We start from the raw sequence: 16,842 nt of genomic DNA on the forward strand, positions 1-16,842 counted from the left end.
AGAGTTCGTATCTTGCCACTTTATTTGATTGTTTACTTAATTCATTGATTCTATGATTGTTTTAATCTTACAAATTGTATTGATTATGATACAGCAAAAACAGGTTACGGGGAGGAAGCCCACAACCCACGATACTGCGTATGCGTATGCTCGCCGGCATAACAGACGTGACACGTGAGCCATCTTCAGAGCCGAGGGACGTTACGGACGCGCAGTTTGAGATGGCCATGAGACCATACAGTCGACAGGTACTTGAAAACTCTAAACGAATGATTTTGGTTTATTGAATTATATATATATATACTTATATACTATATATTACTTGAACAGGCACAAGCTGTTGATGATCCACCCGTCACCACTGTAGAGGGTGGATGTGAGCACTACTCATCGGACATTCCGACCGATGTGAGCTCATCTGAGCATGGAGGGAGCACTGAGTCATCATCTGGGTCTGAGTAGTATCACATTCCATATTGAGGATGTGGTTGTATATATTTTTTTTGTAAACTGAAGCCATGGGCTACTTCGACATCTGGACTCCCTTGTATATATGTGTGAAATTTTAATAGTAATATTGAATCGTGAATCGATAGTATTGCATTCATGTCTGTCTTGAATCGTGTATTGACAATGTATTGCATTCATGTCTGTCTTGAATCGTGTATTGACAATGTATGCATTCATGTCGTTCTCGTCTTAATCTTCCTCGTGGATATGTTCTTCGTGGATGGTCCAATGCACACAAAAAAAAATCCAGAGAGTGTTATTGGGTGCTGGAATGCTCGAACAGCATTCAGGTACCAAATAGCACTCTCTGGATTTTTTTTTGCTCTCTGTTCGCGTGTATAAATGCGTCAGAACTGCAAAAAGTCGCGTGTATATACGCGGATAATCTGTAAAACACGCGTGTATAAACGCGTCAAATCTAAGAAATACGCGTGTATAAGCGCATCTAAAGTCACAAAACACGTGTATAGACGCTTGTATCAGTGCGTCTAAATGCAAGTGAACTGACAGAACGCGTGTATATGCCCGTGTATCAGCGCGTCTGAACAGTCCTATACATGCGCTTTTACACGCATGTCTCTGGCCGCGATGATACACGTGCTGATACACGAGCCCGCTACTTTTTTTCACAAGTCATTTTTAGCGGCTAGGAGCACGGGTATGAGCCTGGGCGGGTATGAGCCCGATCCCTTGTAGTGTCTCTCTCATTATGGAGAGATTTTATCCTCCATAGGTCCATGATTAATTATCTTATGATTGCCAACATGGTGTCGGAGCCATGATTCTCAGTGTTTATGCTTTCAAATTGCTTATCTTCTACTCCACTCTCCTTCAGTTTGATTAGGTTTAGCTTATTGAAATTAAACTCATCATCATGATTAGTGATTGACTAATCACTTTTTCATCATCTCTTCCTTTTTGGTCATCTCCGTCACTACCCGCCGCCGCAGGAATTGGAGGCATCATCTTACTTCATACACCTCACCATTGATCAAGCCAAACATTGGGGGTTCTACACAACTCAAGGGCGCACTGGTTATTAGTAGAATCAATGGTGAAAAAACTCGCATGAAGAAGGTGAAATTCACTAATTATCAAGCGCTTATACACATGTTTAGGGAAAAATTATCCATCGCTTGCATTTCTCCAAGTTGGCACGATTCCACTCACCCCCCCGAGGGTTTTTTAGCATGGCGAATCGAATGGTGCAATCTATTTTTTGATTGGAGGTCTACAACTATTGATTTAAGCATGGACACTTAAATAGTAGCATTTCTGAAAAAGTTGAGATTATTCTTAATTAAGAGCTGTTAATTGTTGGAATTAGGATTGCAGGAAAGCACACAAAGCTTGGAGAAGAAGAAGCAAGAATGCACACAACACAAAGTGTATTAGATTGTGTCAATGTACAAAAGAAGAAGAAGCAAGAACGCACACAACACAAAGTGTATTAGATTGTGTCAATGTACAAAAGATAAGTTAGCCCTAGAAGGATGGGCGTATATACAAGCCGGGGGAAAAAACCTCCTAAAGAGGGAAAAAGTGCCCCGGCGGTCCTAAGTGTGTTCACACACATCACTGCCTATATATATGGCAACAAATCCCCCCTGGGAGTGATGGTGTGAACGAGAGCTGGCACTCATGTATAGGGGAGTACCATGCCCGAAGTAGATCAATCCACAAATGGGAGCAAGCCCAAAGCTTTGCGGAAAGCTTCGAACTTCTCACGAAGAAGCGCCTTTGTGAATGAAAAGATCGGCGAGGTTGTCCTGTGTTGGCACATAGGCCAAGCTGATCTCTCTCCTGCTGAGAGTCTCTCCCTGACATAGTGATAATGCACCTCAATGTGCTTTGTGCGAGCATGAAAAACTGGGTTTCTCGCAACTGCCAATGCGCTTTGACTGTCAGTGAAGATAGAGGTGGCAGACTCCTGTCCAACACCCAAGTCAGCCACCAATAAGCCGTCTGAGCCACACACACTCAACCGTAGCTGTGAAAGCTGCCCTGTACTCAGCTTCACAACTCGAAGTGGCATTAGGAAAATTCTGGACTCAAAAGAGGGCTGTTTCAACAATAATATAATAATAGACACATAGATTGAGTGACATGTAATCTACGAACGAGATTCACCGGTGTGGTGGGACCTCTGTACAAACCCACCCAAAACGTGGAGAAACTCTTATCTTCATGAAATATTAAAAAAAACCATCACCTTGTCTTAAAATATTTAAAACCGTTTTTTTGTCAGAAACTAACACAATAAAAGAATGTTTTCCACATTCCTGTGTTAGACGTGGAGCACTAAAAAATTCTTTCCACCACCCCTAGAACTAATGAAGCTTGAATGCTTGGAATAGATAGATACACATTCTCCCGGTTATTCCCTCAACTTGGTTCCACTTTTGAATCTTGAAACATCTTTGGCGCCCAAAAAGAACACACCGTCCCTCATTTCATCCTCCCTCCTTGATCCACAAAAGCGGTTAGCCCAGTCATCCACTTTCTGCTACTTCTTCTTTCTCATACGTCTGTTATTCTATCATGGCACCCGAAAGTGGACTGAAACGAGCAAGGAGCAGTATCTCATCTGTTGTGTTGTATAACATAAAAGACGAGAACGAAGAATGGATTCCCCAAGTATACAGGAAGTACTCTTGGGTCACTATGCAGCCAGGAAAACAAGGCCACTACCGAGTGAAGGGAAAGGCATCTGAAGACTTGGCCAAACATTGGAAAGGAAGGATCCTTGACTTTAAGATGGCACCAGGAGGGAAAACTGTCAAAGAAGTGTTGATCCAGCATGTATTCATGCAAAAAGAGATCAACGTGGGACCATTGGAAGGACTTCCAAGACACAGACCACATTGTAAGTGCTTGTGTTTTGTATTTCAACGTTGCAAATAAGGTGATTGATATACATTTTTCTGCCTTGCACAGATTTGTACCCATCCAACCTTCAGGAGTGGGAGCCTGCACAATGCTTGACGGGGTTCTTGAATGTCGTACATGGTGAGGTGGGGGAACTTCAATATGAAGATCGTGCACCAAGTGATCTCGCAAGAAGTAGAACATATTTCTATGACTCATTTTATACCTTGCCCACTCAATCGAGTCGACATGGAAAGTTGGAACATATTCCGTTGCCCGCACTTGATAGTCCGGAGTGGCCATTGCTTGACACAGAAGTGATAGAGTCATACAGGACCAAAATGTTTAATGATATTAAATGTGCTATGAAGCCTAGCATTGGTGCAAGAAATGTGCACTTAAGTTTGTTTGTTCCAATTGCATGCTTTGTTCATTTATTTTCTGATTGTAAACAATTGAGAAAAACTAGAACAACTTTTGTGTGCAAAGATGTAGATGAAGTCTGGCTTGATCATTTGTTTGACAAAGGTTGGAGAGTGAAATCATCAAAGGGAGATGATTTGATCGAATGTCGATTGAACACCTCCGACATTGCATTTCGGTGAGTGTTAAAACATTAAAATGTATTTTTGTGAAACAGTTACAACGCTTATTTGATTATACTCGGAAAATTATCCTAATGATATTTTGGAATCAGATACTATATTGCCAGGCAACATCTGTGCATGTCATTTACTTATAGAAGGTGGCGATGGATCAACAACAACTGGGAAAGCATGGACCAAGATACAAGAGATGGCAGCCACTCTTGCTTGATAGATATAGTTATGATTCGACAGGGTCACCCATCTTTGACATTGGAAGTGGAAGAGAATTGGACTCTCGAATATGTTAGGAAGGAATTAGAAGTAGCTATTCAGAATCCTCCAGATCAATTTTGCTTCAAGCTCGATGGTCGGAAGCTAAGTAAAAGAAGAGAGCATCAGATCATTTGTAAAGATGTTGCAGCCCCACATGAATTGGAGGCACTAGAAGATATATGATGTGACCATGTATACGGTGACAATGTATTTTCCATATGCAATAAACTTATCTATTCAGAACATTGCTTTTGTAATGCTTTATTGTTTAAAACAATGTAATGAAGGCAAGAATTCCCCAATTGAATTTTTATGTACACAAAAAAAGGCTTAAAGTAAGAAAGCAAGCAGTGAAGAAACACAGTAGCAAATTTGATCCTCTGATTTTCAAATGATAAGTGTATTTACATTTGATGTTCTCCCTCCAATACATGTATAGCTGCATATTTACAAACGTACATTTGTTGGAAGAAGGAAAAAACTATTTATGGCTGGAACCCATAGGTATCGGCTTCAGGATGGAGCCAGGGCTCTTCTCCCAAGTATGGAGCCCATGTAAGAGGCTCAGGGGGGCCTATCCCCCCTCGTGGATTGGGCGGGATGAAGTCCACTGGCCCGTCTGGAGGCATAACTTCAGCGACCTCGATCAATTTCGCAATCGTTTCCTCCCTAAACGTTTGGACGTCTAGGTCCACGTAGCGAGACATTGATGGAAACTGCCATCACAATTCATCAAGGCATAAATAAGATCAACTTGACAATATATAAGAAGATAAACAAGCGCACAAATGCGTATGGGAGCTGAAAATGCTTACATCCTCTGAAGGGAGCTGAAAAATGCTTCGTAGCAGCAACATTGCATTAAGTGCAACCCTCCACCCACAGCTGTAGCCATCTTCTTGTTTGGGGACACTAACCCTACGGATGGTCGATCGATCCAGGGTGTCGATGTCCATGCTGAGGCTCTCGTAAGCTGCCATTAGTTTCCTGACTCCACTGTAAACAGAGACCAATCATTATCCTGATCAATCCGGACTTCTAACTCAAACAATAATATGTATCTTAATGATTTTTACTTACAGCAAAACATTTCCATGGACACCAGATGTCGAATTTGCAAGGTAAATGACATTTTCTTGCACGTCGACTAGTAGAAGACTCCAATGGGAACTGCACAATAGAATTCTATTAGTTTCAATCCAAAGGAAGCACTATATAACTCGTGTACGGTGATTCCTATAAACATCATGCGAGAGAGAGAGAGAGAGAGAGAGAGAGAGAGAGAGAGAGAGAGAGAGAGAGAGAGAGAGAGAGAGAGAGAGAGACAAACTCACTTTTCATGATATGCCAAAAAAAATACTCGGGCATCGTCCAGCTGGACCTCCCGAAACCAGTTCAGCACATCGAGGTACGGAACTGACTCTACTAGCAACAGTGTTGAGACCAGTGAATCAATCTGGAACACTCGTTGCTGTACATCCTCGGGCAATAGCGAAATAACAAAACTTCACAAGGAAACATATCAAGAGTGAGGCATCAACTTTAAGAGCCAAGAATGAAAAATTGTGGGAGGACAGAGAAAAGAGTATACCTTAAAACACATCTGAGCACTTTGTCGTTGACTTCAGTTTTGGGATCAAACAAAATGTTGATTTCTTCAGCATGAATCGGGAAATAACATCTATGCCCTCTCATATTTAAGGGTACATAGAACTCCGGCAACAAAAATTGCAGCGCCTCCCGATTCATGGCGTGGAGTGCGCGAACATTTTCCCTTTTTGTTTGCAATGCAAGCATTGCAGCTTGATGTTCCCTTTGAGCGCTTGTCATTAAATTTGCCCGAGTCTGATGCTCATGATCTGGACCTCCCTCGGTCACCTCTTCAATTCTCACTTTTTGTACAGGCCGGACATCCAAAATTTGTAACATTCGTTCATCAGTAAACGTAACTGGTCTAAGTGACTTATCGTATCTGAAACGAAGGGCTATTAGGCTGAAAAAATCCTTGTCCATTACTGTCACCCTGTGTGCGTGGGCAGCAAGAACGTAACTATCCAAAAAAAATTCGATCATCCAATCTTCTGTGGCCTCTTGCAAGCAAAACAAGGCCGATGCCTTCCACCTAAACAAAATTCCATTCTGCTCACAAATTCTCCTGGCAAGCCTCTGGAAAGGCAATCTGGGAATAGCAGCTGTGTCGGGTGCTTCATAAACTTTTTGATTTCTCGCAGGGCTGCCGAATGCTCTGCGAAACGCCTGAGTCTAGGCTGCGTTTTGGACAATCGGGAAGGACTGCTTGATTTTCTTGATCTTGAGGCTTTCAGAACGCCCATCTTCTTCCCAGTAGATGAGGGAGCTGCATTATCAATGGGTCTAGCTGTATGCCTTACATGAGCCATCTGAAAACGCAAGAAAAAGCAGAAAACTTTTCTATTCAGTAGTACACGATTAACAATTCACCATAAAGCGAGAGAGGGGGGCCAAGAAAGCAATATGCACTTCCTCGCGTTATGGTGAATCCATTCACCATAACGAGAGATGAAGGTCCACAAAAACACAATAATTTTTCTCGCATTATGGTGAATTCATTGACAACAATAAGAGGCGGATTATCGTGCATTCTTTGAGCTTCGATCTTGCGTTAAAGTGATTTGATTCACTATAACGCGAGACTAAGAGCCAGTCAAATCAAAACAATCCTCCTCGCGTTATAGTGAATCGATCTACTACAACGGGAGGAGGGTTCTCCCGAATCTCTTACCTTTCCGTCTTGCAGTTTGGTGAGTCGATTCACCATAACACATAGAGCAGTATTGAGATTCTAATGACTCGTCGTCTGCTTTACGGTGAATCGAATCACCATGACGGAGGGCAAACAGTCGAAGAGAAAACAATGGCAGGGGGCAAACAGTCGAAGGAAAAACAAAACAATCAAGTATTATACAAGAAACACAAAACAATCAAGTAATACACTTTCATCACATTCTATGAGTGATTCGATCCACCATAAGACATGGAGCTTATTGAGATTCTAATGGCCCGTCGTGTGCTTTAAGGTGAATCGAATCACCACGGCAGAAGGCAAACAGTCGAAGAATAAACAATGGCACAGGGCAAACAGTCGAAGAAAAAACAAAACAAACAAGCAATATACAAGAAACTTACAAAACAATCAAGTATTATACAAAAACTTACATTTCTTGCGTGTGAATGGATGGAGACTGTCGTGCAGGTGTTGGAAAGTCGGTTCAGTACTGTGGCGGTAGTCGGAAGTCAGCTGGAGGCAAGCAGGAGGACGGACAAGGCAAAATCGATAAGAGGACGAAAAGGTGGCGTGATTAACGGCTTTGATTAGTCTTTAGAGCGAACACACGTGCTGGCGGGCTGCCATGGCGACTAGGCGGCGCTAACGTGTCGTATAGCATTAAAAAGGGCTTTGATTAAACTTTATAGCTTGTACACGTGCTAGGTACACGGTGGGATGCCACGTGGCATTCATGGAATGGCGGGTGAAAACGCGGCGCTGACGTGTCGCGTAGCATTAAAAACGGATTTTCTAGGATACTCATCTCATTTATTGCCTCTTTTGGAGTTCGTATTCTCATTTATCTCCCCACCAACGGCCTTTATCTCCATCAACCCGACTGACTATCTCCTCCAACCCTCCTTCATCAATCATCCTCCTGTATCCAACGTCAAAGACAAACCTCCAACCTCCTTCATCTCCATCTCCTGCGACGATTGTATACAATTCGTTTTCCTGGTATTTTTATCTCCTTTGTGCTTTTTTCTTCTTTTGTTATTTCGTTGTTTTGGTTTCAGTCGTGGAGAACTTCTTGCTTTGTCTTTTCATCGCGTTAAGGTGAATTGAAAACCTATGACTCCTCGCCTTATGGTGAATTGACTGCAAAGAAGAGTATTTTAATTCGTTTGACACCTCCTCTCTCAGTATAGGTACTGGAGAACTATCTTTATTTTTAATTCAACATAACGTTAGAGGCGTTACCAAAGGATGATAAAGTCGTCATATTGCGGTGAATCAATTCACCACAACGCGAGCGAAGGTCCCATAGGAAGCACAATACTCCTCCTCGCATTATGGTGAATCGATTCACCATAACGCGAGAAGATGTCCTTGACTAAGCTGCAATTTTATTTGCGTTAGGGAAAATAGATTCACTACAACGCGAGGAGGAATACCTGGATCCCTCTGGCATCTCCTCTCGCGTTATGTTGAATCCATTTACATTTTCTTCTTTTGTTATTTCGTTGTTTTGGTTTCAGTCGAGGAGAACTACTTGCTTTGTCTTTTCATCGCGTTAAGGTGAATTGAAAACCTATGACTCCTCGCCTTATGGTGAATTGACTGCGAAGAAGAGTATTTTAATTCGTTTGACACCTCCTCTCTCAGTATGGGTACTGGAGAACTATCTTTATTTTTAATTCAACATAACGTTAGAGGCGTTGCCAAAGGATGATAAAGTCGTCATATTGCGGTGAATCAATTCACCACAACGCGAGCGAAGGTCCCATAGGAAGCACAATACTCCTCCTCGCATTATGGTGAATCGATTCACCATAACGCGAGAAGAGGTCCTTGACTTAGCTGCAATTTTATTTGCGTTAGGGAAAATAGATTCACTACAACGCGAGGAGGAATACCTGGATTCCTCTGGCATCTCCTCTCGCGTTATGTTGAATCCATTTACACCACACAGAGATTTTTTGTTTAAGATCGACTGTCTCTTGATTCATTGCCTGAACTAATATTTTCCATGTCTTTTCTATAGACTTGAATTCAGCCATGGCGCAAGTTCATGTCGAATTTGATGTGGACGAAGAGATCAAAGAAACTCCTGCAACTCTATTATATGACTTCCTGTACAAATGTCGACATCATGATTTGCACCCTGCAATTTCGTTGATGTTCAATAGCGATTTTTCTCTGGAGGATACATTGTCTAGCCATCATGGATACTTCGAAGAGGCAAAGCAAGAGTTTGACGAGCTCACAAATGAAGAACCAATGATGATTGATGGGAAAAGTCACATTCATTTTAATCTCAAGGTTTCGCCGGAGAAGAAGCAGAGGTTAAACAGGGATTGGCACAAGGTGCCATGTGACAAGAAGAGAGCCTTGCTTTGCCCTTTTCACAAAAGAAAGTGCCGCTTGATGGAATACTCCTACGCCTTCTTATGCTTCTTGCACATGAACGTGCAATTAATAGATGAAGAATGTACAGAGCCGCTTGCAAAAATTGAAAGTGAAGACACGATTTCTCGTCAGGCAAGTCCCACCGTTGAGGATGCTGCTGAAGAGGAGGACACTCCTCATGTCATTGAGGAGTTCAATGTTGAAGAAGAGAGGAAGCTTAGTTCGGTGGTTGATATTGAGGCAGTTAGAGAACAAAACAGTGATGTAGGTCAGCTTGTGATTGAATCAGATGACTCCTCCCCCATTCCAACGCCATTACTCCCCTCCTACCAAGTAGGAGATTCAGAGTATATATTGCTGACAGACATACAACGTGTATTTAACTTAAGGGAGGATCATTGCATAGCTTTCATAGCCCAGAATCTGGAGGTCGATGACAATTTTGTAGATGATGATGGGATAGACAAGTACCTACTAGTGGATAGCCATGTGAAAGACACCGAGTTCCTTTCTGCTGCAGCAACACTAAATATGATCTATGCTGATGCCCTTAGATATGAAGGAAAAGATGCCACAGAGGAAGAGCTACAAGAAGCAAGGGACAGATTGAATATCACCAACATGGGAGGGTGTAGGGATGTGCCAAATAAGTCAGCGGAAAACGTTCCTAGTTCGAGCACTAATTTATGGCAAGACGCCTTGCTTGAAGCAGATGAGAACCAAGAGGTTAGTTTTTTTTTGTTGTGGATTTGGCTTTATCAACTTTGTCCTGAAATGTTTGGTGATGTTGTTTCTGGCTAATGCTCCTTTATTTTTTCAGTTGGAAATATATGAAGACACATTCCTCAAACGTGCTTCAGGCAAGCGTATGGCGGGATTGGGCCACGATTCGACACTAGGAACATATATACACCGCCTAAAATTCCCTCAAATTGTGATATTTCACGCTAGCTACTCCAAGGACAATGCCAGTTTTCCTCTGATGGCGATAAAGACTTTATCCAGGTATTTAGGTGGCTACCACGTAAGGCTGAATGCAAACAAGGCAATACTTCTGGAGCGGCAAGCAGCTGTTCGAATTTTTGGAGAGGGACCTGGAGTATATTCGTTAAGATGTAAATATTATTTAACATATGCTGCTTACGGGTTGGCATGTGGAATCACAGATCCCAATCTGTTGAGTGATTGCGGGAAGAAGCATCTTCTTAGAACAGCAAGGCCAAAGGTCCCTCTTGTGCCATTAATAGAGGATGAAGAAGATGATGCAGAAACGTCAACAAAAAAGGCTCGGCTGGGGGAAGTCTCTGTTCCAGATTAACAAATTTAGATTGTTCCAGTTGCTAAGAAGTTTCGTCATATTTCTCAATACTCTTCTTGTTTACCATTGTAAACTATGAAATGTATATATATTGGAAACATTTATATGGGACATAGATGAAAGCTCTTGTTCTTTTAAAATCTTTCACAGTTACATCATTGTTTTACAATATATATTTCAATGATCAATTTTCTTCCACACTCTGCCCTGTCTTTGTCGTTGTCTTAGCCATTCAGCATGATTCTGCTTTCCCTGTGAGGAGACATATATTGAACGTCTCCGTTCAGCCTGAACCTTTCTTATTGCACATGACACAGCTGATTCAACATGTTTGATCTTCACACGAGCCCTCACTTGAATCCGCCTATACCACCACTGACATAGTTGCTTCATGGGATTACTTTTCTTTATTCCTCCTCCATGTTGAGTGGCCCTTTGATAGGCGCAACGTGCTTGCCAATGAGATCTTTCCATGCCTTGGGTAGACCAAATCCCAAGGCTTCCAAACTCTTCCGCAAAAAAGGTTCCATGTGCATGCAAAATGTGCTACAAATGCTCAACAACAACAAGACATTTAGTATCGTACAATATTTTTTGAACAACAAAAAATACTCAAAGCTGTAGGTTTTCAAGTAATAACCATGTATTGTGTCAAGTTTGTCGCACCCCATGCCTTTTCATAGCTAGTGTAGAACTCTGTCACAACTGCCTCAAATTTCTCAACATCCCCATCTTCAAACCTTGCTTTTTGCAACAAAGGTGCTAGGCGATCAAGTGCCAACCACGCTTTGGCCTTTGCCACCCTTGCTTGTCCTGAAGAGCCTCGGTCAGGTACAGCTGCATGAAGCTTCCTCCACACCTCAAAATCTGTACCCAGATGACCTCTCTGGGTATGATTAGATAAGAACTTTCTGGCTTTTGCACCTCCAAAACATGGTTTGCTAGGAACATTTCCGGTCTTCCCTGATCTTCTCAAGTCCTTCTCAATCTTCACTTGACCACAATGTAAACCTGCATCTGAAAGCACTTGCTCTATTTTTTTAATAGTTCTTTCACTCTCTACTGCTGGTTTCATATTCCATGAAAATTCGATGTACATGTAGACTAGTTTCTCAATTATTCTAACCAGCGCATGCAAAACACAAATATGAACTCTGATCAAAGGGATAGGAAGAATTGGATCCCAAGTAGGATCCACTCCTGGAGCATCACGATTTGGGGGTTCACGCCTATTAACTGATTGCATTTGGGCATTTCCATTCTCTCTCTTTTCCTCCTTTGGAGACACCTCGCTCGGTCATACAATACAGGCAAGGATACTTGGCCATTGCTCCTTGGGAAATACCAAACATGCATTTCAAGGTTTTAAGATCTGCAGCCAGGTGCCATTCAACCTCATATTCACCATATCCTTCTACATAAAGCTTTTCGCCATTCGACTGCTGCTGGATAGTGGAAGGAAGCTCAGTCTGGTTGAAGTACCACTTCAGAATTTCATGGGTCTCTGTTGGAACCTGTTAACAACAACTGTTAGATTGTCTACAACATCATAACAAGAGGATAGCAACATAATATTCTTTATTTAAAAATGGATAGCACGTCACCTCAAATGCAGCCAGCCACCAAATCTCATTTTCGGATTGTACGCTAAAGTGCTTCTCATCAGCATTACTGATACTTGCATCCAAAGCTCTATTCATTAAAGTAATGCTAACCCTTTCCAGCTTCTGTCCTTTGATCACCTCACTCTCATCAAGTTTCAAAACAAATTTCAGCCTTCCATTGCACTCATGTACACTGATGTCATAAAATTTCACCATAGCCATTTGTAATTTCCGAACATCCATGATGAAATTGTTGAACTCTGTAAGCTCTATAATTTTCTGTTCCCCGCTCTTTTTAGTCACTGTCAATGTGGTAGACACGTGACAAGGCTCTCCAACAAGTTCGACCATTCCCAAGTTGAGAATATTTCGAGCTTTGTTTACGTGAAATGGTTTTGGAATGGGAATTACTGTCTTTTTTCCAAGCTTGCAATTGAAACCCTCTTTTACTTTATTAAACAACATCCTGTAAGACTTTGTGCTTATACCAGCCATGTCACATATACCTTGTGCATCTGCAGGCGTGAATGCTTCACTCACCTCTTGCAAGGATTGCTTTGCTATGTCTGATCGAAGTCTTGCAAACTTAGGATGCTGTATTGCTGACTCCACGATGTCTTTTGTCAGAACTTTGCCAAATATATCAGAACCTTGCTCTTTTGGACCCACAACATCTGTGATGACCATCCTGAAGCAACAACGATAGCTATTTCAGTCCACCATTCATCTAACTATACCACCCCCACACCCAATCCCCCATCTCCAAGAAAGGAACTAAAGATGAAAATGAAAGTGAGTGCTCAAAGAAATTTAAGCTCAAAGAAATTATAGATCCCAATACCTGCAAGCTTTTACACGACGCTTCCATTGGCCACCTCCAACATTGAGTTCTTCCAATGGTTTGATCTTTCTCTTGCGTAATCGAGCACCTAATGGCGTGTCTTTCAAATATTGCAATTTTCTGTTGAACTTTTCAAGTTGTTTTCGAAGGTGTGCATTCTCACTCTCCAATGTGAAATTGTTGATTTCTCGAACTGCCAAAATTTCATTCTTCTCCTTTATAGTGTCCTGCATCTTACAAATAGTCTGCTGATGATCAAACTCTTTTTGTAACCCAGCACAAACTTTTGCCTTGTCCTCGTTTGAAGCTTGCAAAGCTGTTGTGATCGATGCCAAGTAAAAATTCGCACCTTCAAGCATTTTTATCCTGGCATCTCTATCACTCAAATGTCTTTCAAAGATACTTTGACATTGGCCAAACAGTCTTTTGCAATACCCAAGCAATCCATTTTCACCCTCACACACAAACTTGAAGAAACTTGTCAACCCAAAGAATGATGGAGATTGAGAGGAGGTTGGATCTGGTGGGTAAATACTACCATCCAACCAAAGGTCCATATTTTTCTTTCCTTCATTTTGAAGCTCAGTAATGCGGGCTTCGCATGCTGGCCTAGACCAATTTCTCTTACAGAGCAGGGAGCATAATCGGGTTCTACTTGGAAGTGGATGTCCACCTTTTTCCTCTTTTGCTGCACAGGTTCCATTGCATTGTTCTGTGCTTTAACAACACCAAAAAGCATAATGAACTCACACTTTAACCAAAAAAAACCAAAGATATTACACTTATCTCCCGTGAAGAAGATTGCTTCATTAAAACCAAAAGACAACATCACTAAATAATACCTCCTTGTCCATCAAACAAACTTGTTGGTATCCTGGATGAACCAAAATGTACAGAGTACTTGTAAGCACAACCCTCACTTGAAAAAGGTAAGAAATGGGATTGTTATTCATGCACAAGCAGGTATGGCGCATGAAGAACAAATACTTTTCCATCCTTTTTCAAAACTTGCCGCCTTGAGAAGAAGAGAAAATCAAAAACCTCCCGCTCAAAAAAACTCGGATTTGGAGTGGTAGTGGTTGTGCAATCGGGAAGACAATGAGGGAGACAATGCAAGATGATGGGTTGCAGGGACTAAGTTCGGTTAGCAGAGTTGGCTTCGTTACATTCAAAAGTGTAATGAAGAAAGAGAGTGGTGTCTTTTTTCAATAAAATAAGGCACCATAGTGGGAATAAAAAACTATACTCAAGATGCATTGTTTTGAATTAAAAAACACCCTACATGTCAGTTAATGGAATAAAGAACTCAAAAACGACGCACGTGCCCTCCAATATTATATGTGGATTTATTGGCTTGCTTTGTCCACATCACCATCCCAAGGGATCTCTTACAAGGCCCCTTTTTGAGTCCAAATTTTCCCTAATGCCACAGTAGGTTGCTTCTTGCTCAACCAAGATATGCATGAGCTACCAAGCATGAAACAAAAACCACTTGTGGACACTCTTGTGTCATAGCAACCAGCCCAATTTGAGTCCGAAAAAGCAAGAAGCAAGAATGCACACAACACAAAGTGTATTAGATTGTGTTAATGTACAAAAGATAAGTTAGCCCTAGAAGGATGGGCGCATATACAAGTCAGGGGAAAAAACCTCCTAAAGAGGGAAAAAGTGCCCCGGCGGTCCTAAGTGTGTTCACACACATCACTGCCTATATATATGGCAACAAATCCCCCCTGGGAGTGATGGTGTGAACGAGAGCTGGCACTCATGTATAGGGGAGTGCCATGCCCGAAGTAGATCAATCCACAAAGGGGAGCAAGCCCAAAGCTTTGCGGAAAGCTTCGAACTTCTCACGAAGAAGCGCCTTTGTGAATGAAAAGATCGGCGAGGTTGTCCTGTGTTGGCACATAGGCCAAGCTGATCTCTCTCCTGCTGAGAGTCTCTCCCTGACATAGTGATAATGCACCTCAATGTGCTTTGTGCGAGCATGAAAAACTGGGTTTCTCGCAACTGCCAATGCGCTTTGACTGTCAGTGAAGATAGAGGTGGCAGACTCCTGTCCAACACCCAAGTCAGCCATAAGCCGTCTGAGCCACACACACTCAACCGTAGCTGTGAAAGCTGCCCTGTACTCAGCTTCACAACTCGAAGTGGCCACATCAGGTTGCTTCTTGCTCAACCAAGATATGCATGAGCTACCAAGCATGAAACAAAAACCATTTGTGGACACTCTTGTGCCATAGCAACCAGCCCAATCGCTCACCTCAATCGGAGAACGTGAGTCGGAGGGTGCTGGCGGCGTAGCCCTGGGAGCCGATGCCTGCTCTGATACCAATTGTTGGAATTATGGTTGCAGGAAAGCACACAAAGCTTGGAGAAGAAGAAGCAAGAATGCACACAACACAAAGTGTATTAGATTGTGTCAATGTACAAAAGATAAGTTAGCCCTAGAAGGATGGGCGTATATACAAGCCGGGGGAAAAAACCTCCTAAAGAGGGAAAAAGTACCTCGGCGGTCCTAAGTGTGTTCACACACATCACTGCCTATATATATGGCAACATTAATCTTGTGTGTATGAGTTTAAAACTTATCAGCGAGAGCTACTATTACTTGGTTTATGCTTACTTTGTAAAATCCCTTCAATTTTACACTCCAAGTCAAGCCCTTCTTTTGCACTATAAACGGTTTTTTGCCTCTACTAATTAGTGAATAATTGACATTAACCCTAGTATTTTGTTGACCATTGAGGGTTCAATCCTACCATTAGGGACTTGCTACAGCTTGCCAAAGCTTCATGTTGAAAAAGATCCTTGATTCTCCCCTCCGATAGTGCTCTACAAATCATGGTATTTTTTGCTCAATTAATAAAAAAATGCTTTCACTAATATCTTGATTAGTGCTAATGATCTAAGGTTTTTGGGCATTTTATGATTGGATCTACATATTTGGATCTTGCTAGACCTCTATAAAGCATCAAATCATATTTTTCCCTTGATTTGAGTAGTAAATTTGTTAATCCAAAATCGGGTATAAATTTGTATTACCATTGTTAATCCAAAAAACATTTGGCATATTTCAAAGATTCCATCAAAAAGGTTTAGTTTTTATCTCTTTTTGAAAAGTGGTCTACACATGCATACAACACTACCAAAAAATGATGATATTTTGGGCACTTTACACGTTTCTTACAAAAATTGACATGAAAAAAAAAGACTTTATTTTGCTTACTTTTTGAGATTATAATTAAAAATCTAATAATAAGTTTTTAAAAAACATGCCAAAATAGAGACAATGTTTATTATTTCCATCTTCAATCCAAAAAAGTGATATAACTGTAAAAAGAAGTTATTTTCTAAACATATAGCTTATGGCATAGTTATGGTTCCTCATAATCATTGCTATCTATACCAACAACATCATTAGTTGATGTGCCTTTCCCTGAGATTAGACTCCTTGGGTCATATGTCATGTTAGCATGATTGAGGATGTGCTATAGAGTGCAACTATAAAAAAACTATTTATATAAATATATAACAAAAGCATTATCTTGATATAACTATTATCTTAATTATAAAACCCTATTTTGGCTGTTGATGAGAGTAGTATTAAAGTCCATTTTGAAGCTCTTGAGTATCACAATTTCTTAATTGATAATATATACTTTTTTAAAAAGAGTTCGTTACGT

The sequence above is a fragment of the Cibotium barometz genome, chromosome 14, assembly GCF_041138505.1.
Source record: "Cibotium barometz isolate CiBa-2024 chromosome 14, ASM4113850v1, whole genome shotgun sequence".
Classification (NCBI taxonomy): Eukaryota; Viridiplantae; Streptophyta; class Polypodiopsida; order Cyatheales; family Cibotiaceae; genus Cibotium; species Cibotium barometz.